The sequence below is a fragment of the Sorex araneus genome, chromosome 4 (genome assembly GCF_027595985.1).
Source record: "Sorex araneus isolate mSorAra2 chromosome 4, mSorAra2.pri, whole genome shotgun sequence".
Lineage (NCBI taxonomy): Eukaryota > Metazoa > Chordata > Mammalia > Eulipotyphla > Soricidae > Sorex > Sorex araneus.
This window is the reverse complement of record NC_073305.1, coordinates 115,970,723-115,996,773: the sequence shown is the minus strand read 5'-3', so window position 1 is coordinate 115,996,773 and position 26,051 is coordinate 115,970,723. Positions and strand designations below refer to the sequence as shown.

The following is a 26,051-nucleotide window of genomic DNA, read 5'->3' as shown; positions in this document are numbered from 1 at the left end:
GCACAGTCTCTCTGCTTCTCACCAGGGCAGGGGGGCAGAATTCTGCCCTCCTCATGGCTGCACTCACATGCTGGGTCGGGATGAACGAGCTTTTGGCCTGGATCTTTCACCATCACCAGAGTACCCGGAGAACAGGGCGGTGCCTTCCCTGTAGGCCCTGGCCTTTCAGTCATAAACAATTAGGCTTGACTCACAATTGATACCGACCACAGAGAAGAGCGAGGCCACCGCCTGCCATGGCCTGGACTATGTATGTCACTACTGCTCATAAAGTATCGTGTCTCTGTGCTCTCACAGGGCTTGGCGGGGAGGAGGAAGAGCTCCAAGCTCTCACCCACTCCACCACAGTCTCCGTCAGTATCAGGGCTGCAGGGGTGCAAAGATGCCAGGCATCATTGAGGTCTTTTCCAGCCCTAAAATTCTGTGATGGCTGACAACTGGGGAAACGGGCCTGGAGTGATAAGAGCATAGGTAAGGTGCTTGTCTTGCTCGTGGCTGACCCAGGTTTGAGCTCTGGTCCCTCAAGTCCTGCTAGGAATGATCCCTGAGTGCAGAGTCAAGAGTAAGTCCTGAGGGGCTGGAGCGATAGCACAGCAGGTAGGGCATTTGCCTTGCACGCTGCCAACCAGGATTCAATTCCCAGCATCCCATACAGTCTCCGGAGCACTACCAGGAGTAATTCCTGAGTACAGAGCCAGGAGTAACCCCTGTGCATCTCTGGGTGTGATCCAAAAAGAAAAAAAAAGTCCTGAGCAATGCTGGATGTGGCCCTAAAACAAAAACAAAAATCTGGCCGGCTATAAAATGATTCACAATTAAAAATCAAAGATGAGGGAGGGGGCTGGAGTGATAGCACAGCGGGTAGGGCATTTGCCTTGCACACGGCTAACTCGGGTTCGATTCCAAACATCCTATATGGTCCCCCAAGCACCGCCAGGAGTAATTCCTGAGTGCAGAGCCAGGAGTAACCCCTGTGCATCGCCGGGTGTGACCCAAAAAAAAAAAAATAATAAAATAAAATAAAAAAAGATGTGGGAAAATGCCATAATGACGACAAAGTGTTTGGAAAGCATTTGGCAAAATAAATAAAAAGCTTTTGTACAATCCTTTAATCATATTGTCCACAGGGAATAAATATGTTAAACAAAACCATAATCCTTTGGAGAACAGGGTTACAGAATCCTTAAAGGTTCTTACTTTAGAGACCCTCGCTTCTCTCATCTCTAAACCCTACTCAAGTCCCTGCCAAGCCTCAAGGTCTTCAAAAAATTCTCAAAAACATTTCTGAGCGGGGCTGGAGCGATAGCATAGTGGGTAGGGCATTTGCCTTGCACGCGACCAACCTGGGTTTGATTCCCAGCATCCCATATGGTCCCCGGAGCACCGCCAGGAGTAACTCCTGCGTGCAAAGCCAGGAGGTAACCCCTGTGCATTGCCAGGTGTGACCCAAAAAAGAAAAAAAAAACCATTTCTGAGCTGGGGAGATTAGTACAGGAGTGACTGCAGCAGATACCGGTTTGATCCCCGTATGGTCCCACCAAGCCCCGCCGGGAGTGACCCCTGAGAGCAGCCTGTCTGGCCCCAAACCAAGCAAACAAAAAGAGGGCCTGGAGGGGGTGAAAGGGTGTGTGTCTAATACGCTTGAGGTCCTGAGTTTGATATCTGGCCCCTGCAAGGCCTCCTGAGCACCAGTGGGTACAGCCCTGGTGACACCAGCAGGCCTACTAACTTGTGGGAGTGGCATCTGGGACCCCCAGCACTGCTGGGACATCCCACCCCCAACAAATAAAAATAAAACTTTCAAGAGCCCGTTATTTCAAATCGTTTTCACATTACCCTTTGGCAAAGAAACATCCACAGGCTTCTGACCTCCTGTGTCCCTACTTCTCTAAATTCCCCGGCCTCCTCCTCCACCTCACCCTGGCCCTCAGGAGTTAATTGTTATCTGAGCCAATCCTAAAGTATTCTCTTTACCAATGATATTTTAATGTCGATCATTGGAACTGTGGAAGACCAAAGGCTGTTAAGATTCCAAAGGATGCCCTTTGGACCCTGCTGCGGAGCGAGCATGATGGAAGAGCCCAAGGAAGCGCTCTTGGACTCCAAGCAGCCCACTGAACTAATTCCGGCATGGGACCAGAGACCCCACGGTGCGCTGAAACAGTGGGAGCCGGGCATCCCCCAATTCTTTTAACCTCTCTCTCTCTCCACACCTCCCCCCTGAGCACAGCGCAGGATCCGCGGTTTTCCTGAGCGCAAAATGGAGACGCCGAGCCTCTCTCTAGGCTTCTTCATCTTATGAGCACCATAAAAGGGTAAAAGTTTGTAGTGATATTTCTGGTTGTACTTTTCCTGGACTTTATACAGAAACCCAAAACCGCGCGGCCGCTGTCGCGCGACCTAATGTCATCTTAGCATCAGCAATATGTAATATGTCCCTTTTTAATGGGTCGGACTTTTGTGGGAGATCCTAACAAGAATAGTAAGTCTGTTGCTGAAATATTGAAGGCAATCAAAGTGGTAGCCATCTCTCTAGACTGAACTAAGCTATATCCCCACGCCGGCTGAGAAGAAATATCCTTCTTTCTCGGGAAGAAACGCGGCGTGGTGTCAAACATAGTGTGATGTCCATTAAGCAAACAGACCTGGTGGCGTGGGAATGGGATATAAGGGGAAAAATTATGTACATGGAACAGTGGGACGCTGGTGGAATCTCGAGCCGGAGCCGATACCAGCGCAAGCCCTTCGGTTCCAGAAACTGCTTGCAGAAACTCTACTAGTCTATCAACTAAGCCAGAGCCCCACGCCTGCCGATGACGGGAAATAACCATCCTTTTCGGTTTTTTTTTCCCTTGTCAGGCAGCGTGGCGATTACCAAACAGGCGTAAACTCGGTGGCGCGGGGCAAGGGGGAAAAAGAAAAGTTATGTAACAAACAGCGGGACTTAATATCTCTATATTCTTAGCAGTGGAGAACTATCAAATGCCTCCTTGGCAATAGGACTGCTTCCCTTTTTTGGGGGAAACCCCAACAATGGTAGTGAGTTGTGTGTTGAAACATGGAATGTAATCGAGATAAGGCATAAACGAAGTGGAACTTATCATGTACAAGGGTGGGGACTGGGGAGGTGGGAGGGGGTGGCAGGTATACTGGGGGGGGTTGGTGATGGGAGATGGGCACTGGTGAAGGGAAGGGTGTTTGAGAATTGTATAACCGACATAATCCTGAGAACTATGTAACCCTCCACATGGTGATTCAATAAAATTATTTAAAAAAAAAAAAAAAAAAAAAAAAAGATTCCAAAGGATGGACTCAGAGGTCATAAAATTTTAGCACAAGGGAACGAAAAGACACTGTAAGGAAAAAAAATCTTCTCCAGAACCCTCCAAAGCACAGAGTGGGGAACCGGCTCTCTGGCTCCTTGAAAGCGAGCCAGTCCTGGCGACAGACCCATCCATCCCCGGGCAGCTGGCATCCTTAATAATGAACAACTTCCTTCTGCTCTGTCAAGAGCGGAGACAAAGGCATGATTCAGGGGCACTCAAATTGAATTATGGTCTTTGTTGGAACCGTCCCTCTCCACCGGAGCTGTCAGCCGCAGCAGTGGCCCCCCGAGAGCAGAAAGCTCTCCAGCGTGAGGCCAGTCAAGTGGCCAGACAGTCAGCTGCGGGCTCTGCCTCCACTCCCAGCCTGGGCTGCGGCTACAAGACCCCGCCAGACGTGAAGGCCCGCTGGGTTCAGCCTGCACTGGACCTGGCCAGCGAGAGCAAGGCAACAACATGCTGTCCCCAAGAGAAGAGCAGAGGGCAGTGGGTCACCACCAAGCTCACAGTCAACACACACCAACAACACCGATAAATCAGAATTTCCAAGCTGCAGGTCATGACCCTCGTATCACTGTATCACTTGTATCACTGTCATCCTGCTGTTCATCAATTTGCTTGAGCGGGCACCAGTAACATCTCCATTGTGAGACTTGTTACTGTTCTTGGCATATCGCCTACACCACGGGGAGCTTGCCAGGCTCTGCCATGCCGGCGGGATACCCTCAGTAGCTTGCCGGGCTCTCCAAGAGGGATGGAGGAATCGAACCCAGGTCGGCCCTCATAGGTCATGAAAATAAGTTAGTTTGTGGAGTTCATGCCCAATTCAATCAGCATAGTCAATGGCTGAATAAAAAGCAGTACTCCTACATTTAAAAAAAAAAAAAAGGGTATCAGCCCCAGCCTGAGACTGCCCAAGCATCCCGCTGTTCCAAGTACATAACTCTCTCTCTTTTTTTTTTCCTTCCTGTGCCACCAAGTTCATACCTGCTTATAGTCCTCATAATATGGTGGACGCCACACTGCTTCTCCCCGACAAGAGAAAAAAAAAACGAGAGAGAAGGATATTTCCCCTCCTCGGCCGGCATGGGGCAATGGCTTAGTTCACAATCTAGAGACATGGCTGCAAGCATTTCTGGGACCAAAAGTAGTCTATCTGGCCTCCAGATCATGGTCAATCAGCAGCAAAGCAGTCGCACCAAAGTGTGGCCACCCGGGTCGAGTCTCGGTGGAGCGCGTGCTGGTATCGGCCCTGGCCCGAGACTGCCGGTAGCAGCCACGTGACTTCATATCTCTTCATTCTCAGCAATGGAAAACTAATTATCAAATGCTTCCTTGTCAGTGGGGCTGTTTTTTGTAGGTGGAAACTCCAACAACAAGAGTGAGTTTTGTGTTGAAATATGGAATGTAATCAAGGTAAAGAGAAAATGGGGTGAAGTTTATCAGTTACGCAGGCGGGGGCGGAGGGTTGGTGGGTGGGAGGTATACTGGGGTTTTTGGTGGTAGAATATGGGCACTGGTGAAGGGACAGGTGTTTGAGCATTGTATAACTAAGACATAAGCCTGAGAACTTTGTAACTTTCCACATGGTGATTCAATAAATGATTTTTTAAAAAAGAGGGGGGCCAGAGCAATAGTACAGTGGGTAGGATGTTTGCTTTGCATGGGGCAGACCTGGGTTCAATTCCCGGCATCCCATATGGCCCCCCAAGCACTGCCAGGACTAATTCCTGAGCATCGCTGGGTGTGACCCAAAAAAAGAAAAAAAAAAGTTAGTGAACCACAAGCAGCAATTTAATCCATGAAATAGAGCGGAATGGAAAATAGCACCATATTCAGAGAGGCTGGGCCCACAGTACAGTGGGTAAGGTGCTTACCTTGCACACAGCTGATCTGGGTTCAGTCCCTGGCAAGGTCCCTAAGTACTACCAGGTATGGCACAAAAACAGAAACAAAAAGAGCAAGAAAGAAAATATTAAAGTGTCACAGCATGTATCTGGAGATGCATTTGTCTCTAAATGGTCACTATGCATTCCTTTTTCTTGGGGAGGGGGGTGGATTTTGAGCCACACCTGGTGGTATTCGGGGTCTACTCCTGGGTTCAGGCTTAGGGGTTGTTCCGGCCATACTCAGAAGACCTTTTGGTGTCAGGAATTTAACTCGGGTCCCCTGAATGTAAAACATGATCACAGTCGATTGGCCCACATTATGCATTTTTCTCCCTGAGTGGGGGTGTGTATGTGCACAGTACTCAGGGCTTACTCCTGGCTTTGTGCTCAAGGATCATTCCTGGCAGTGCTTGAAGGACCATATGTGGTGCCAGGGATGAAACCTAGGTTAGCTGCAAGCAAGGCAAGCACCTTACATGCTATACTACCTCTGCAGCCCCTACATTATGCATTCTTATAATGATTCACACAGCACAAAGTTTGAAAGTCATAATTCTGATGCAAAAATAAAGCTTGTATTCACTCCGAGGGAAGAATTAAAATATTGCCTATGTTTCTTTTTAGAATGTAAATCATTTTATTTCATTTTGAGTTTGGGGGCCACACCAAGCAATGCTTGGAGGCTTTTCCCAGTTCAGTGCTCAGGAATTACTCCTGGCAGTTCTCTAAGGGAAACATGCAATGCCAGGGATGAAACAGAGTCGGCCACATGTAAGACAAGTGCCTTCACCTGGTACCCAGTCTAGCCACTGATTACTTTTAAAAGCACTCTGGGAGGTATCTACAATCAGGAGGAAAGCCTTTTCTTTTCTTTTTTTTTTAAATTTTTTAAATTTTATTGAATCACAGTGAGATAGTTACAAGCTTTCATGTTTGGGTTACAATCTCACAATGATCAAACACCCATCCTTCCACCAGTGCACATTCCCCACCACCAATATCCTAGGTATACACCCCTTTCCCACCCTCCCCCTGCCTCCATGGCAGACAATATTCCCCATACTCTTTCTCTACTTTTGGGCATTATGGCTTGCAACACAGACACTGAGAGGTCATCATGCTTGGTCCATTATCTACTTTCGGCATGCATCTCCCATCCCACTGGTTCCTCCAGCCATCATTTTCTTAGTGATCCCTTCTCTTTTCCATCTGCCTTATCCCCTCTGCTCATGAAGCAGTCTTCCAGCTATGGGGCAATCCCCCTGGCCCTCGTATCTACTGTCCTTGGGTGTCAGCATCATGTGATGCTACCCTACACTCCACAAATAAGTGCAGTCCCTCTATGTCTGTCCCTCTCTTTCTGACTCATTTCACTTAGCATGATACTCTCCATGTTTATCCATTTGTAAGCAAATTTCATAACTTCATCTCTCCTAACAACTGCATAGTATTCCATTGTGTAGATGTACCGATGTACCAAAGTTTCTTTAACCAGTCATCTGTTTTAGGGCACTCGGGTTGTTTCCATATTTTGGCTATTGTGAACAGTGCTGCAATGAATATATAGGTACAGATGTCATTTCTACTGTGCTTTTTTGCATCCTCGGGATATATTCCCAGAAGTGGGATTGCGGGTCACATGGAAGCTTAATTTCTAGTTTTTGAAGGACTGTCCATACTGTTTTCCAGAAAGACTGGACCAGTTGGCATTCCCACCAACAGTGAAGGAGTGTCCCTTTTTCCCCACATCCACACCAGCACTGGTTGCTTTTGTTCTTTTGAATGTGTGCCAGTCTCTGTGGTGTGAGACGATATCTCATTGTTGTTTTGATTTGCATCTCCCTGATGACTAGCAATGTGGAGCATTTTTTCATGTGCCTTTGGGCCATTTGTATTTCTTTTTTGAGGAAACTTCTGTTCATTTCGTCTCCCCATTTTTTGATGGGCTTGGAGGTTTTTTCTTTCTTTCTTTCTTTCTTTCTTTATTTTTAATTCTTTTATTGATTCACCATGTGGAAAGTTACAAAGCTTTCAGGTTTAAGTCTCAGTTATAAAATGCTCAAACACCCATCCCTTCACCAGTGCACATATTCCACCACCAAGAATCACGATATACCTCCCTCCTTCCCCCCTTGGAGGTTTTTTTCTTATACAATTCTACTAGTGTCTTATATATCCTGGACATTAATCCCTTATCAGATGGGTATTGGGTAAATATTCTTTCCCATTCTGTGGACTCGGAAAGCCTTTTCTAAGCATAACTCTGGGAGCCCTAGAAATATTTTCAGAGATTTGAGAATATTTTCATTTTCTGTTCTTAATGAAAACCTAAACTGCATATATTCTGCATGATCTGGATGTCCCCCTTACGACACTGTGTTAGGCCATGTGGTTAAATGCTCGTGTCTGAGCGAAGGTACAGTAAGGCTCTTGCCTTGCTCACAGCAGTTCAATCCCATTGATCCCTAGTTCGATCCCATTGATCCCCCAGCACCACTAGAAGTGATCTCTGAGCACAGGGCAAACGACAACAACAAATGCTTATGTTTGGGGGCTCCAGGATTTGGGAGCTCGGTGGTATACTGCTTGCCTTGTAGGCATGAGGCCATGGGTTTGATCCCTAACATTGCGCCACAAGCAGAACGTGATTCCAGAAGCTATTTGTGAGTCCAGGAGAGACAATGAAAACCGGGCAATGTCAGGAGCACCACAAGCAGGTCCGTGTGAGTGCTGCACCTGAAGAAGGCCGCCCCCCTGTCAGCGACCTAGTGTGGGAGCACAGCAACCAAGGGTGCCATGCCTGGGAAGCACCAGAAAGAAGGAAGGGAAGGGAGGTGGAAGAAAAGGGGAGTGATAGGGTAGGAAGGGGGAGAGGCTGGGGAGGACAGAGAGGGAAAGGAAGGGAAAAGGTCATGTGACATTTATGTTTATCAGCAAATGCAGACTGGTGGCTCACTGAGACCAAAACCCATTCAGCCATGTTTGATCTAGCAACGCTGCCCCAGAGACAGGGGCAAGACAGTCTGGGTCCTGGCAAGCCGGACTGAGGGGTCTTGGCTAGTCTCAACAGATACCACAACGGGGAGAACTGGTGGCACCAGAATCTGGGCCCCTACACCAAACTCCAAGGCAGGCAGCCTTGCTGACCCTGGACTCTGCTTCTCCAACTTGCAACACATTCTTCCAGTCAGAGTGAAAGTAAAGTTAGTTCAGGAAGTAACCCTGAACTAACACAGAAGAGACTGACTTAATGTTTTCCAAATCATCAGCTCATCTCATGCACTATGTTGTTCCTGAAGATTTCCTCCCGAGTAGGTCTAGATGTTAAACCGGGTTGGAGGGGAGACAGTGTGAGAATTACAAGCAAGGGCTACACACATGCAAATGGTTCTCAATGGAAAGCAAAGCAGGACACAAAAAATGCCAAATTACCCATTTCCCCATTAATGAATTAATAGGGAGATGGGTGATTTGGCATTTTAGTCTGGGCTACCAAGAAAAGCTGGTGACATCCTCCCTGGAAGGAAATGCAGCACGTGCTCAGAAAGTAACAGCTTTGGGTGTCAGAAAGGATATAACTGAAAAACCATCCAATGCCAGGCAAGGACTGGGTTAGCAGAGACAACAAAGTCACAGAAGGATGCTGATGACATGATGGTATCCTGCAGATACTTTATGCAAAGCTCTGTTCTAAGCCTCCACTTCCATTGATTTTCAAAATATAACAGCGCAGCAGGTATCCTCCTGAGTTTACCAAAGCACAAAGGAGTTAGGTAACTTGGAGAAGACCAGAGGCTGGAGAGGTAGCACAGGGTTTAAGCCACTGGCCTTGCATGTGGTCAACCTTGGTTCAGTTCCTGATACCATATATGGTTCCCTAAGCAGTGCCAGGAGTGATCCTTGAGCACAGAGCCAGCAAGAGTACGCCATGAGTACAAAGCATTGGGGGGAGGAGCAGGATGAAGCTCAATGGTAGAATACATGCTCCCTAGGTTGGATACCCCACACCAGGTGCGCGCGCGCACACACACACACACACACACACACACACATTAAATTGTCCAGCTAAAAGGCAGGATGTGGGACTGAATGAGAGCCGACTCTCTGGTCTACATTATGTGGTACTCTCCCTCCAAAGGATCATCAGTACTCATGTAGAACTGCTTAATACTTAGACTAGAGAAAAGTGCTAAGTGCTACAGCTTAGGTGTCCATGAGTGAGGTAATAGGTTTGTTGTCGTCGTCGTCATCATCATTATCATCATCATCATCATCATCATCATGAAATCCCAAATAATCTTACCCTTTAGTTATTAAGAGTTGCATTTATAGGACTAGAAAGATGGCTTAAAAAGGCTGGAGCATGTGCTTTGCGTTCAGGAGCCCTGGGTTGATCTCTGGCACCACATGGTCCCTCAGCACCTCTAGGAGTCACCCCTCTATTTTTTGGGGGGTGGTCACACCTGGAGATGCACAGGGGTTACTCTTGGCTCTGCACTCAGGAATTACTCCCCCATATGCTGCTTGGGGGACCATATGGGATGCTGGGAATCGAATCCGGGTCTGCCACGTGCAAGGCAAATGCCCTACCCGCTGTGCTATCACTCCAGCCCCTAGGAGTCACCCCTCTAGCACTGCATGAGGAGTAACCTCCTGAGTATGGCCTGGTGTGACTCAACAACAATTTTTTTTTTAATAATTTATTTATTTTTAATTAGAGAATCACCGTGAGGGTACAGTTACAGATTTATACACTTTTGTGCTTATACTTCCCTCATACAAAGTTCGGGAACCCATCCCTTCACCAGTGCCCATTCTCCACCACCCGTAAACCCGGCGTCCCTCCCACCCTCCCCACTCCCATCTCCCCCCCACCCCACCCTGCCACTGTGGCAGGGCATTCCCTTCTGTTCTCTCTCTCTAATTAGCTGTTGTGGTTTGCAATAAAGGTCAACAACAATTTTTTTAAAAGTATGTATATATATAATTACATATATACATATATACGTAACATTCTATCAAATTTCTGGTGCAGGTTAATAACTGCTCTTATAGCAAGAAACATTTTCTTGTGGGACTTTGATTCAATAATACTGAAGCGTCGATCAATTAAATCCCACCAAACTAAGATTCAGACTCCCCAGGAATCTCATCCCCTCTGCCTCTTCTTAGTCTCAGAGGCCTTCTTTGGCCTGGGTCCCATCTCACAGAGCAGCACCTGCCTCCACAACCCTCTCCACGACCCTCTGCCCACAGAACACACACCATCACACTCACACACACACACACACACACTCACACACACACACACACACTCACACACACACTCACACACATTAAATTGCCCAGTTATAAGGCATGGCTTAGGACTGAATGCAAGCTGCTGTGACCGTGTTTCTTCCCTCTGAGGAAAGGACATGCAGGAAAACCCAAAACCAAGCACAAAGTCAAGAGCAGCTCAGCACCCGCTTTGCACAGGATCAGGAATCGCCCCAAGGGAGTGACCAGGTCTGACCTCCCTCTACACAACAGGGGTCACTGATGAGACACAGACACAGAGGGGTACAGTTCACTATTGGTAGAAGATGCTCCCAGTGCTCCCCGGATAAAACCTTGAGAGACAGAGAGATGGAAAGCTGGGAGAAACGCAGTGATCCCTGCTGTGCCGATTTTCTGGGGATGTCTCTGGCACTGGGGCAGGCCATTTCTCCACAGGGCTGGGAGCAGCTGTCCCCTGAAGAGATACTTCAATCCACTTAGCACCTGAGGTCTTCAACCATGAGCGCCTGCTGTGCACTTTGCCACTTAAACTGTTCCCCTTGCAGGGCCTGAGGCTCCCAAAGGTAGGGCACTTGCTTTGCATGAAGTTGAATCCAGAGGACCCCACAGAGTCCCCCAAGTCCCACCAGGAGCCTGAGCGCAGAGCCAAGAGTAAGTCCTGCACACTGACAGTATGACAATTAATGTAATTAATGACAAATAAATTCATTAAAACAAAATAAATAAGCAAAATGTTCCTTGGGGCTGGAGTGACAGCAAAGGGGTTAAGGCACTTGCCCTACATGAGCCGTGTTCAATCCCCCACGCAGCAAAAGGTTCCCCAGCACCATCTGGAGTGATCCCTGAGCTCAGAGCCAGGAGTGAGCCCAGAAAACTGCCAGGAGGGACCCCCAGGCAGTTTAAATATAGTATTAAACTGGACCTATCAATAGCACAGCGGGTAGGGTGTTAGCCTCGCACACGGCCAACCCAGGTTCAATTCCTCCGTCCTTCTCAGAGAGCCCAGCAAGCTACTGAGAGTATCCCCAGCAGAGTCTGGCAAGCTATCCGTGGCGTATTTAATATGCTAAAAACAGTAAGTCTCTCGGGGGCTGGAGCAATAGCACAGCGGGTAGGGCATTTGCCTTGCACGCGGCCGACCCGGGTTCGATTCCCAGCATCCCATATGGTCCCCTGAGCACCGCTAGGGGTGATTCCTGAGTGCAGAGCCAGGAGTAACCCTTGTGCATCGCCAGGTGTGACCCAAAAAGCAAAAAAAAAAAAAAAAAAAAAACCAGTAACAAGTCTCACAATGGAGACGTTACTGGTGCCCGCTCAAGCAAATCGATGAACAATGGGAGGACAGTGCTACAATGCTACTAGTTCTGAAAGGATTTGTAACAAAATCATCCCCAAACAGACACATACAGGACCAGGAGACAGCTCAAAGGGTTGAATGCTGCTTTGCATGCAGGAGGCCCGAGTTTGATTTGCAGCATCACATGGTCCCCAGAGCACCGTGGGAACAACGCTCAAGCACTGAGCCAGGAGTAGTGCGCAAGCACCATGGGCTGTGGCCCCCAGTGGAAACAAACAACGAAAACAAACTACATTCCCCATAGCTTCCCACAAGGGAAAAGATCCCCTTTGCCACTGACTTTACACATGACAAATTGAGGAAACTAAGCCTTACAAAAACTTTCCTCTTGAGGTTTCAGAGAGAAAAATCCGTTTTCCAGCACATCCATTCTCCAATGGTGGGTTATTCATCACTCTTCTAATGGGCTCTAATTTTTCCTTCACTTCTCCAACGTGTAAAGCACACAGCAGATCATTCTTTCATGAGCTACACAATTGACTCTATCACTCCGGGGAACAAAGAGAGAGGAAGGAAGATTGGGGAAGTTAGAGGGGTGAGAGAAGAGCACAAAACAAGGCGAAAAATAAACTGGGGTCCTACAGTTCAGGTAACATTCAAAACACTAATTTGAACCAAGCATCAAATCTTGTACGTCTATACGCATAAATGTGGGCAAGTGTGATTCTGTGCCTCTCCCTCCTCAAGTCACAACAAATAATCTCCCGCTTCTGTCACTGGTTCACAAAGGGTTCAAGGGCCCCCGAGCATCTAACCCAGTGCTTCCCAGAGAGACCACTCCTCCCCCCCTCGCCCCCCCCCCCCCCACAAGTGATGGGAGAACTTTCCAGTCCACGCATTCTGAACGGGAATACTTTTCCAGCAGCACTGATTTGGGGGCTTACCTCTGCCGCTCAGATGCGTGCTTCCTCACAAAGGCAAAGCCAACAGCTTCCCAGACTAGCTTTGTGTGCGTGGAGGCAGGTGCAGAAGCAGCCAGGGGGATCAGCCTCGACCCCCGCCCCACAACCCCGACCATTTACATGTCAATGGTCAGAGCAGAGCTCCTCAAACCCTCCCAGGCGTCCTTGCTCCCTGGGACCAGCCAGGCCCGGGCTTTGTCTCTCCCCCTTCTTCACCTAGCCTGAGTCTGCGGGCTGCTGGCAGGGTTTGGCAAACTCGTTAGAAGGGATTTGTCACCCTCTTCAGAGCCCAGAGCCTAAGCAAATACATCAGCAATTGTCAGGCAGGCTTTTCAAATTATACAGAGACACCATGCTGAGAGAGATGAATGTTTTAGATAAGACACGACAGAATCAGAATTCCAAAGGAGGTCTGGGTGGAACAAATGAACAGAAAGGAAAGATTTCAGAGAGAGAGATTTCAGAAAGAGGTTCTGTCTTTCTCTTAAGTGCAAAAAACAACTGCTCCCAGGTTTTTGCAGGTTGATGAATTAATCTGAGATGATGGTTTGATGCGGATGCCAAATACAAATTCAAAAACAAATAAGCAACTTTAGGGGCTAGAGGGAGAGTACAACAGGTAGGCACTTACCCTGCACATAATCCTTGGCACCATATATGGTTCCCTGAGACCTGCCATGGGTGATTCCTGAGCACAGAGCCAGGAGTAAGCCTGAGCACTGTCAGGTGTGGCTCCCAAAACAAAACAAACAAACAAAAAAACAAGTGAACAATTCTAGGGTTCTTTATGAAAAAGGCAGCGCGGTGAGTAAGAGAGGGTGGGCTAAGGCAGAGACTGCCTGTGCTCTATTGTGCATAAAAGTGTGGGCAACCAAAAAAGTCTAGGAATCCCACTCTGTGAGGGAGGAATGAGGGGGAGGCTGGGGGCGGAGAATAGCCATCTTTATCACGGGACAAAGAGCAGATTTATTGAGGGGGGCTGCAGACGCAGAACAAAGGATTGACAGGATTGACAGCTGGATGAAGCAAGCGTCCGCACGAGCTGGGGAGAATTTTCCGACACAAAGCCCAGCGTGTCTGTGGGAATAAAGTGTTCCCACGGGACAGGGGGCACTCGGAGGGCACCAGCATAGAAGGGCAAGGCAGAGGGTCCTTTCTATTCTGACCTGGTGGTCAGGCAGATGCCTATCCTTGGCATCTACTAGGAGATCACCTAAATATGGCACCCTAGGATTTTTCAGAGCCACAAACAAATTGAAATAAAATACAGGTTCCAAAACATGGCTGAATCTGCCTTATATCGTGAGGAACGGCTTAAAGCAAAATGAAGTCTCTCTTACAGTGCTCACGAATGGCATGAGCATTAGTCATTTTCCATAATTACAAAACGCAGACCGTGACCTGCTTATTATGATTTGAAAATGGCAAGGTTGGCTCCCTGGATTCCACTCCCTTCAATTCCTTTTCCTTTTGCTCTCCATTTCTCTAAAAGCTGCTGATCGAATCTGAGTCACTTACAGCACTTACATTAGCAAAGTGTTTTATGGTCAATTGAATTTTATGAATATTTCATAGGGCAGAAGCTCACTGCCGGTGTAGGAGTCAGAAGCAGAGGAAGAGGGAATTTTCTAGGGAGTGTCCCTCCGGTGGGCGTGCAGGGGGCCCCACTGCTTCCATCTTCAGAAGGGCAATGGCCAAATTCTTTCCACCCTGGGAAACAGAACACAGGCTTTTCTCTGCCTGTGTGGCAAACGGTCTGAGAACTGCTCGGTTTTACACTGCCTCTGGCATTGTTCTGCATACAAAGTGGACTGTGATGTGGCTTCAAGTGTCCTCGTAGAGAAAACACAGGCTGGACAGATACCAGCGGGTAAAGCACTTGCCTAACACACATGTGGCCAACCTGGGTTCTCTTCCCGACACCCAGGAATGAACCCTGAGTGCAGAGCCAGGAGTAAGCCTCGAGGATAGCTGGTAATGGTCCCAAAACAAAAACAAATAAAAAATAAGAGATACCACCTCCTCTGCCAGTAATAACCTTATTGCCTAATAGTGTGATTGTAAGCAGCTCTAGACATTCTTGTTTTTCCAACATTAATAGAGGAAATGCACAAGATATGTGTATATACACTTGTTGCCCCTCAAGCAAATTATACCAATTTGTAATCCTAACTATAATATGCAAATTATATATTAATTAAATATACCAATTATATTCCCAACACCACCAGTTTTTCTACCTGTCAATTCTACCACCATGAATATAATCAATCTTCATATGTTTTTATGTTTGAGAACCTGTTGGGGGGAGAGGAAATCTCATTTCCCATTTATTCACTTTGCATTGCATTTACTGTTAGTGGAGTAGAGAACCACCATTTTCTTTAAAAGCTAGACAAAGATCAGTGATCAAGCTAAGTTGCAAGCCACGATTGCTTACCTTCATGAGGTAGGAATAAGGAAAACTTACCATATGATGTGTTTTTTATACTGCTTAACAGTTAATTTTATATCTTTTTCTCTCCTGGTTTCTAACATTAATATTTTATTTATTTATTTATTTATTTATTTTGGTTTTGGGTCACAGCCGGCAATGCTCAGGATTTACCCCTGTCCTGCACTCAGGAATTACTCCTAGTGGTGCTCGGGGGACCATATGGGATGCCAGGGATTGAACCTGGGTCAGCCACATGCAAGGCAAATACCCTTCCTACTGTACTATTGCTCCGGCCCATCTAACACAAATGTTTTAAAAAGGGAAACTGAGAGATAATTGGGGGTTAGGATGTCTGTGTTGCATCCAGGCAATCCTGGTTTAATTCCTGGTACCATCGTGATCCACCGAGCACCATTACCCCCAAAAGCCTGGAGCATGATGTGGCCCTGGAGGCCCTGAGCACTGACTCAGGGGTATCTGAGCACCAAATGGCCCAAGTATTCCCCAGCACCACAGGGCCTGCGGAGCATTGCATCATCAGACCCTGGCATTGAACCATCAGAAGGTGACCCCAGTTTTCCTGAGCACCTGTGCAATGCCAAAATAAACCCCACAAAATCCGTCACTGAGTACGTTAGAAAACATTGCATGGATGGGCCGGAGAGATAGTAAAGCGAAGTGGGGCACTTGCCTTGCATGTGGCTGACTTGGGTTTGAGCCCTGGCACCCCATAAGGTCCCTACTTCTGGGTGTGACCCAGTGGAAGGAAGGAAAGAAGGAGGGAAGGAAAGAAGGGAGGGAGGGAGGAATGGAGGGAGGGAAGGAAACATTACACATGACCCGAGAGCTGAAAGTGTTGGAGTAAGTGCTCGAGGCCTAAGTTCAAGTGATAGTAGCATGGGTAGGGAGCTTGTCTTGCACTTGGCCAACTTGGGTTCAATCCCCGGTACCCCATAGGGTCCCAAGACCTACCAGGAGTAATCCTTGAGCACAGGAGCAGGAATGAACTCTAAGTACTGCTGGGTATGGTTGTAAAATAAAACAAAACAAAAAAACCACACTAAGGGCTGGAGCGATAGCACAGCGGGGAGGGCGTTTGCCTTGCATGCGGCCGACCCGGGTTCGATTCCCAGCATCCCATATGGTCCCCTGAGCACCGCCAGGAGTAATTCCTGAGTGAAGAACCAGGAGTGACCCCTGTGCATTGCCAGGTGTGACCCAAAAAGTTAAAAAAAAAAACACACTAATTATTATAACATTGCAAAATACATGGCAATTTACCAAAAAAAATCTACTAAGAATAGAATTATGATTTTTTTATAAGATTCTTTAAACATAATTATGTTTTATTTTTAAAATGTTTTCAAGGACCAGAGAGATAATAACAGTGGGTAGAACACTTGCCTTGCACACAGCTGACCCAGGTTGAATCCCCAGCATCCCATGGTGTTCCCTAAGCGCCACAGGAAGTGATTCCTGAGTACAGAGCCAGCAGTGAGCCCTGAGCACAGCTGGGTGTGACGCAACCCTTCCCCCAACCATTAAAAAAAAAAAAGTCTTGAGGCTGGAGTGATAGCACAGCGGGTAGGGCGTTTGCCTTGCACGCGGCCAACCCGGGTTCTAATCCCAGCATCCCATATGGTCCCCTGAGCACCACCGGGGGCAATTCCTGAGTGAAGAGCCAGGAGTAATCCCTGTGCATCGACGGGTGTGACCTAAAAACCAAAAAAAAAAAAAGTCTTCTCAAAATATCTGTAAATTGTTGTACACTGTCTAAAACAGCATATGACTCTTCAAACTTCAACTTGAATCAAAAGTGGTTGGCAGGACTTCAGGCAGATCTGTGTCCCCACAGCATCAAGTAACAACTTAGTGCCGTCTCACTTGGACAACGGTGAGTCACACGCACACAGATACCACCTTTCTGGAAGGTAAGCTGGCAGCACTTGCTAAACCTAGACAGTCACTCTTTTGGGGTCATACCCAGCAGTGCTCCTGGGTTACTTCTGTTTCTGCACTTTAGGAATCACTCCTGGTGGGGTTCAGAGGACTATATGGGGTACCAGAGATTGAACCTAGGTCAGTGGCGTGCAAGGACAGAACCCTGACTGCTTTACTATCTCTCTGGCCCAACAGTCTTTTTTATTTTGTTTTGTTTTGTTTGGGGGTCACACCCAGCAATGTTCAGGAATTACTCCTGGTGTTGGTCGGGGAACCATATGGAGTGCTAGGGATCGAACCCAGGTCGGCACCTGCAAGGCAAGCGTTCATTCAGTTGCACTATCACTCTGGCCCCCAACATTCATTCATTTTGACAGAGTATTCCCACATCTGGGGAACCTGTCCTATAAAAACAATTGTGCTCATGTACAAAAGTAAAGGTAACCAGTGACAACAGCTCTTATATCCAGGGTGGCCCTTTCTTGCAAGGTGATGATGGGTTCATTTAGGAAAGCCATGAGAGACAGATAGAGAATCAGGACTAAAGGAAACCCCCTGCTGCTTCGATTTGCTGCCAGTTTATCTATTCCTTTGATGTCTTTCTTTATTTTTGGCAATTGACCCAAAACAAGGGTACTGATTCAACTGTACAAGTTCCAATCATATGCAAGCCAGTACAGATGCCAACAGACAGCTCAGGCTGAAGTCAGATGATTTTCCTTTTAGCTCCCATATTCACAAGCAATTTATCTACCCTTAATTTTAAAACAGTCATGGGATTAAGGATACAGCTCTATTCTTCCCCCCCCACACCCCGACCCCTGCTTTGACAGGAAATGGCCAGGGCTCTGGGTGTATGTATGCTCCTTGGGTTAATTTTCTAAATAATTTGTGTTTCTCTGCATCAGTGCATGTTGATATTGTCTGGGGATTGTTGCTTTTCTTCAATTTACAAAAAGAACAAATTTCTCAGTTCACATTAATTCTCTTTATACTCTAAATATTGGAATTCTGATTGGGCCATGAATACAGCTTAAATTACATCTCCTCAGTACGGACAATAGCACTGTAGCACTGTTATCCCATTGTTCATCGATTTGTTCGAGCAGGCACTAGTAGCGTCTCCATTGTGAGACTTGTTGTTACTGTTTTTGGCATACTGAATACGCCATGGATAGCTTGCCAGGCTCTGCCATGCAGGCTGTATACTCTCGGTAGCTTGCTGGGCTCTCTGAGAGGGACAGAGGAATGGAACCTGGGTCGGCCGCTTGTAAGGCAAACGCCCTACCCACTGTGCCATAGAGCCACAGACTGGCTGAAGAGAGAAGGCGCATGCCTTGCACGCAGCTGACCTAGTTCAATCCCTGACACCGCATGGTTCCCCCAAGCACAGAGTCCAGAGCGCCCCCCTTTCCAATATTGCGGAATATGCCTCAAATTAAAAACCAAAACAAAATCATAAATAGTTTCAAGTTAAAGTGACATTAACTTTAAGTGAAAATTGAGAGAAATTAAGCTTCTATTTAGACTATTAGCCGAAAACAAATGACCCTGTTCTATTAGGTCAATATTTTCATGATGGGGGCTCAAGATGGCACAGGTGAAAAATTTCCAAAAGGAATTGTCTCCTGGGAGCAAGTGATACTCTCTGATTATCATTTTTGTTTGAGTATTTTTTTTTCTTTTTGGGTCACACCTGGCGATGCACAGGGGTTACTCCTGGCTCTGCACTCAGGAATTACCCCTGGCGGTGCTCAGGGGACCATATGGGATGCTGGGATTCGAACCCGGGTTGGCCGCGTGCAAGGCAAACGCCCTACCCGCTGTGCTATCACTCCAGCCCCTTGTTTGAGTATTTTTGAGGGCCACACCCAGCTGTGTTCAGGGCTTACTCTTGACTCTACTCTCAGGAATTACTCCTGGCCGTACTCAGGGGATCACACGAAGGTGCCAAGGATCAAACTGGGGTCTGCCACATGCAAGGCAAGTGTCCTACTCATTGTACTACAGCTCTGGCCCACTCCCTAATTATCTTGATGGACCCTCAACACCCAGACAGCCCATTCTCAAGACCAGCAAAATGAACTCTCTCCTGGTTGCTCCCTTTGATCTCAACAGGTTCTGGTGTCACGCATTCTGTCATCAGACACCCTCGGGAAGGTGGACCAAGGCCAGAGAGGGCGCCAGAAGCCCGGCAGATGCCTGCTGGCTCGGGAGACTTCGAATCCCTGCCCCCATCACCCCACGGTTCCCCTTCATTCCCCAGCACAGAGCAGGGACTATGACTGAAAATCAAACATGAAAGTTTTGTAACTGGATCTCATAGTGATTCAATTAAAAAAAAATCCCATAAAAAGAAAAGTTAAGGGCTTGAAGAAATCAGAGGCATAACATGAAATAGGATTCATAATACCTAATCAGAATGAATGAAGTACATTCCACCCACAAACATCACCCATAGAGATCTAACAGAGATCTCTAATGTAAGTCAATCGATATTTGTAACATAACTGCAAAATATATTTATAGACACAATAGGAGACTCTTTTGTTCTCCTTTGGAAGAACCAGAACACCCAATACTTGTTGGTGAGTTATTTATGGTTTGCAGAGTTTGATTGACAGCCTATGTTTGTGGGTGGAATGTACTTCATTCATTCTGATTAGGTATTATGAATCCTATTTCATGTTATGCCTCCGATTTCTTAGGTTCAATAACACATTGACGCCAGCATCGCACACTTGTGTTCATTAAACCCCAGTCAAGTGTGAGCCACTGGTGGGAAGCGCCAGGTCTACCAGGTCCACAGTTGCTGAAACTTTCCTCCTTGGGGCAAAAGAATCTTAAGTTAACCAAGAGTCTTTCTGTATCAGGTCTCTCACTAATAGACAGTTTTCAAGGTGAATATTTTTTTAAATGTGCACAAGAAATTCATAGGTGGGTAGGAGAAATAGTACAGAGATAGGCACTTGCTTTGCATGTAACTGTGGCCACAATGGTTCAAACCTGGCACCGCATGTGGTTTCCTGAGCACTACCAGGTGTGGCCCCTCCCATAGAACCAGGAGTGGTCCTTGAGCACAAAGCCAGGTGAGGCCCTTGAGCACTGCAGGGTATGGTCCACCTCGTGTCCCCCCAAATAAAACAACAAAAAAAAGAAACACAAGAACTAAAAGGTGCATTCAAGATTACTTTATGCTTAAATAACAAAACAATAAAGATATAAGATCTTCTTTGTCAAATTGAATATCAAATATTAAATAATAAAAGAAATTCCTAGAGAGAAATTTGGCAATAGACATCAAAAGCATAAAGCATAAATACTTTCAAATTCATAAATTCTATTTCTCATCAAGAAAAGTGACACTAAGCACAAGATTAATACACATCAAAATGTTTATTGAAACACTAAATGTAAAAGTGAAAAACTGGAAGCCATCTAAAGCACCAACAATATAGAACAATTTCTGGAGCCAGAGCGATAGTACAATGAGTAGGGCACTTGCCTTGCCTATGGCCAACCCGAGTTCAATCCCCAGCATCCCATACGGTCCCCCAAGCCCTGTCAGGAGTGATTCCTGAGCGCAGAGACAGGTATGGCCCCAAAACAAATAAACAAACAAAAAAAGACAAGGGATTTTTTTTGGGGGGTGGAGGAGGGTCACACCCGGCAATCCACAGGGGTTACTCCTGGCTCTGCACTCAGGAATTACTCCTGGCGGTGCTGGGGGAACATATGGGATGCTGGGAATCGAATCTGGGTCAGCCTCATGCAAAGCAAATGCCCTACCCCGATGTGCTATCTCTCCAACAGCTCCAACCCCAAAAGACAAGGGATCTTTGAGGACTGGGGCTTGCAGTGCAATCTGGGAGGCAGGTGTGAAAGTGGAGTTATCTCCTTTCTCACCCAACGCACTCCATTTGTTCATGGTTGTAGAGACCACACCCAACTGAGGAAGAGGCAGCAGGAGCAGCAGGAGGCTTGAGGTGCAGGAAACTGACCAGAGACCATGTGTTCTGCCTTCTGAGGTACATCTCTGGCCTCAACAGGTTGTCTCCTTGGGTTAAAAAAGATTTTTTTGGTTGTTTTTTAAAGCCCCATCTGGTGATGTTAGAGCTTACTCCTGGCTCTGAGCTCAGGGATCCAGTCCCTGGCTCATGGATCTAAGTTCCTGTAGGGACTTAGAGAACTATATGCAATGCCAGGATTGACCCCAGGGCAGCTACGTGCAATGCAAGGCCCTGCCCATAGTCCCATGGATCCAGTCCTGAAATTTTAATTCAGACCATTTAAAAAATCATTATTATTAATAATAATTGTGATTGTGATCACAGGCTAACGTCTGAGCTCACAGAGCTGTGCAGAGAAGCGATAAAGGAAGACCTCAAAGAGAGAAGAGCAGCAGTGTTGGCCAATGCGGCAGAAGCCAGGAAAAGTATTCGCAACGCTTGCCTGTCCGCCAACTACAAGACCAAGATGACTGCCCTCCGACATCCCGATGGATCTATCACATCTTCCAGAAGGGCAATGGAGAGGATTATTCATGACTTCTACTCGGATCTCTTCGATAGCCACGTCCACCTGCCCACATACCATATGTCGTTCCCTGTAGGATAACATAGCCTCAGGTAGTTTAGGTTTATTGGGTTACTCCCGTCACAGTGCTCCCATTCCTCTGTGTTTATTTGTAGCTCCTTTCTTAGTGTTCTGTTGACTTGTAAATAATGTTTTTCTCTTCTCCTTGAGTCCTTTGCATAGTTTATTCAGAGCAAGTCCTTTTGTATGGACACAGGAAGACTTAACAAATGTGCTTTTGTAACCTGGGAGTCATTTGACTCTACATGATATTTTCCTCCAGGGCATCTGTTCTCTAGACCTAAGCCTCAGCTGCCCTTACTTCCTAGCATCCCCAAAGCAGGGTCCCGACGACGTGGGACGAGAAGGACCCAGGGCAAGTGGTGAGTTGTGTGCTACCCTGGCATCGAGATGGGCCTGGCCAAAGTGCCTGATGCTTGACTGTAGGTTGGGAGCTTGATCATGGACAAATGTTGTCATGATCCAAACAGTGATAACTAGATTCAGACCCTGCTAGGGTGAGGAATGATTAATCTGGCCTGAGTGCTGTGGTCTGAGCCTGTGGCAAGATGTTGCCAGGAGAGCTGCCTTGCAAGCCTCAATGTATCCCTTGCTGTGTCCATACAAAAATAACTAGTATTAAGATGTTAATAAGTTCCTGGACTAGGGAAAAGAAAAAAACCTTAAGAGGGAGGAAGGGCTTTGGAATGCCCTGCCCTCAGGAAGGGCTTTCTTATGTTGATTTTGCTACCTGGCTGGGTTAGAGGGCTAGGTGGGAGAGACAAGTAGGAGGAGAGATGAGAGAAGCGAGAAAGAAGCGAGAAAGAAGCGGCAGTAGATCCAGAGAGAGGCCGGAGCTGGGAGTGTGGGAGATGAGAAAGATGGAAGATTGAATAAACGGTAACTAATCAGCAACCAGCTTGGTCCTCGTTCTTCCTTCGCCTGTCCTTAACCACCGGCCGTCCCGATCCAGCCCATACACAGGTTCCAGAGCACTGAACGTGGGCGGTGAGACAGAGCCGCCTGGAGAGCCCGAGAGTGCACTCGCCTCTCGGCGAGCTTTAGTTTTTTACAGTTCCCAACGTCCTCACTTCTGAAATCCAACATATTTCGTCAGTAAAGACCCGTACAGCACCCGGTCCAGACAAGGTCAAACCTGAACACCTGAAGAATCTGCCGCCAGTACTAGTCAATACACTGGCTTGGCTCTTCACACGCTGCCTGTCCGAATGTAAGGTTCTGTTCCAGTGGAAAACCAGCAGGACCATTCTGTTGTACAAGAAGGGAGACATCCATGACATCAGCAACTATTGCCCAATCTGCCTGTTATCTGTCATCTACAAGTTGTTCACTCAAGTCATCCTGAATAGAACAGGCAGAACACTAGACAAAGGACAGCCATGAGAGCAAGCCGGGTTCCAAAAAGGATTCAGCACGATCGACCATATCCACACAGTGACCAAGCTTGTTGAAGTTTCACGAGAGTTCAAGATGCCGCTCTGTCTAACGTTCATTGATTTAAAGAAGACCTTTGATTCTGTTGAGACTGAAGTGGTCATTGAAGTCCTAGCCAAACAGGACGTTCAAACTCAGTACATCAAGATCCTCTGTGAGCTGTATTATGGATTCACCACCAGGATCTCACCATTCTTCAAGGAAGTGATCATCAACGTAAAGAGAGGGGTTCAGCAGGGTAATACCATTTCACCAAAATTCTTCAGTGTCACCCTTGAGAATGTCATGAGATGACTGGAATGGGAAGGAATGGGAGTGAAGATAGACGGTCGGCAACTACACCACCTCCACTTCGATGATGACATCGTTCTAATAACACCGAATAGGGGCTGGAGTGATAGCATAGTGAGTAAGGCGTTTGCCTTGCATGCAGCCAACCCTGGTTCGATTCCCAGCATCCCATATGGTCTCCCAAGCACCACCAGGAGTAATTCCTGAGTGCAAAGCCAGGAGTAAACCCTGAGCATTGCCAGATGTGACCAAAAAAAAGAAAAAAATAAACACTGAATATCAGCCAAGTGGCACAAATGCTGACTGACTTCAACAGTGAGTGTAGAAAGGTTGGACTGCAGCTGAATCTCACCAAGACAATGTTCATGAAAACGAACTAGTCCCTGACTTTCCATTTGCTCTCAATGGAACAAGCATCTCCAAATGCAGCAGCTATGGGTACCTGGGTTGAGAACACAACATAAGGAACGACTTGGCACCAGGACTGCACAGGAAATGAGAGCAGCGTGGAATGCCTTCAAGAATGTCGAAGAAGAGGATGAAGAGGACAAAGAACCTTCAGCTCCGGGCACATTTTTTCGACTCCATCGTTCTTCCTGCACTAACATATGCCTCAGAGACCTGGGCCCTACCAAAACAGGATGAGAACGCTATTCGGGTATCCCAAAGAGGAATCAAAAGAGCTATGCTAGGAGTACCACATTTCTCTCAAGTGAAAGAAGGAATCCAGAATTCCGACCTCCGTTGATGGTCAAAAATCAGTGATGCTGTCTCATTTGCCAAGGCGTCAAAAATCAGATGGACCAGACACATAATGCGATTTAGAGATGACCGCTGGACTAGAGCTGCTATGGACTGGATTCCATGGGACGTCAAAAGACTGTGTGGCCGCCCACCTACGAGATGGTCAGACATCTTTGTCAGACCCTGAATGAACGGTTTGAGGCTCTTCATGTTCCTGGAGCAAGCAGACACCATTGGGCTACACTAGCACGTGCAGGGACGAATGGAGACGTTACTGGTGCCCGCTCAAGCAAATCGAAGATCAACGGGATGACAAGTGATACAAGTGACAAGTGATGATGATGATGATGATCATTTTGCTTTTTGGGTCACACCTGGTGATGCTCAGGGGTTACTCCTGACTCTGCACTTAGAAATTACTCCTGGCCGTGCTTGGGGGAAAATATGGGAGGCCAAGGTCAGCCATGCAAGGCAAACACCGTACCCGCTCCGGCTCCTAACTCAGACAATTTTTAACATCATCTATTTCTTCCTCTACCACTATTGTGTTCTATCACTCTACACAGGCATAAACAAAATATTATCAAAATCTCATGCAGCAGTTGGTAATTTTTCCCATCCTTTTCCCAGGCCACTACAATTCCCTGAGAAAATATCAGGATGGGAGTGCTTGTTTGTTTTTTGTGGGGGGTGCTTTGTTTGGATTTTTATTTCTTTGTTTTTTGGTGGTGGGATATGGGTCAATACCCCAACGGTGCCCAGGGCTTACTTCTGGCTCTGTTCTCAAGAATTAGTCCCGGCAGGGATCAAGGGATCATATATGGTGCCGGGGCTCAAAACCACGTCAGTTACATACAAGTTACATACATTACCCCCCATACTATCTTTCCAGCCCTAAGAATTTCTTTTCAGCTCTGAGAACCAAGGTAGGTTCCATACAAATAACCCCTCAAAGGTCTGTGCAGAAACACTAAAATTGAGCTCTCCAGTATATAATAAAAATATTTCTACTTCATATACAAGTAGAAAAAAGCAATATTCCCCTAAGGAAGTTGTCAAGTAGTTCTAGATGGAAGCAGTGTTCAGTGCTTGGAAAGGTTATTAAAGTACAAAAGACTCTTGACAGGACTATGGTGTGCCACATATGAATAGGCAACCAGATCTTTTCCTGTGTATCATGTGACATTCTTGCTCTGGCCTCCACACAAAAGCCTGACAGATGTAAGTGCTTGTAGATAGCACGCCGAGCCATCCAGGAGCACCGAGATTTCTGTAGGAGTGCACAGATGATCAAATTGCAAGGAACTAAGAAAACATTTGCTGTACCTTGGAGGGAAAAAATAAATGTTACTGATCAGTCTACAGCAAGCTTCAGCCATCTGTTGTTGGAAAATTCGGACACTTGATCAGGTTAAAAAGAAGTGAAGTTCCTGCTGGTGGAAATAGGATTTAGAGTACTAGATAAAATATCACCATCCGTGATGAAATTATCTCATTAAAGAACAATGACAGCTTTTAACTTCAGAGACCGGTGCTAGTTCTCCTCGGTTACAGTTCATAGAGGAGTTGTTTATTCTGTTATCTCAGACTTATTAAAGGCAAGCCACTGAGAGGCGGTAGCCTTGTACCAAACTGATGAGTCACAGATTTGCAGCACACAGTCATATATGGTACATTACAGATACACGTGACCGTCTCTTAGTTGTGCAAAAGTGAACCTCACAAATTAAGGACATTACTTAGCACAAGCTTCTTCAATAATATTTATCAAGAAAAAAAAATGTTCCTTAAACCTTTCATATGAAACCCCCAAAACACCTCAAATAGGCAAAGCAACTAAGAGCTGAAAGTATCACA

General features: G+C 46.7%; 1 protein-coding gene across 4 annotated transcripts in view; it reads right to left on the bottom strand.

Annotated features, from left to right (window-relative positions):
• Window positions 1-26,051, bottom strand: part of ANKRD6 (ankyrin repeat domain 6) — a 197,444-nt gene that overhangs the window by 144,764 nt on the left and 26,629 nt on the right. Inside the window, exon 1 of one of the 4 annotated variants that reach the window (XM_055136195.1) lies at window positions 12,734-12,836. The exons of the other annotated variants lie outside the window; for them this stretch is intronic. The gene's annotated coding sequence lies outside the window, so the exon portion shown is untranslated. Of the gene's footprint in view, window positions 1-12,733; window positions 12,837-26,051 lie in introns of those variants that run through there. 4 annotated transcript variants of the gene reach the window in all.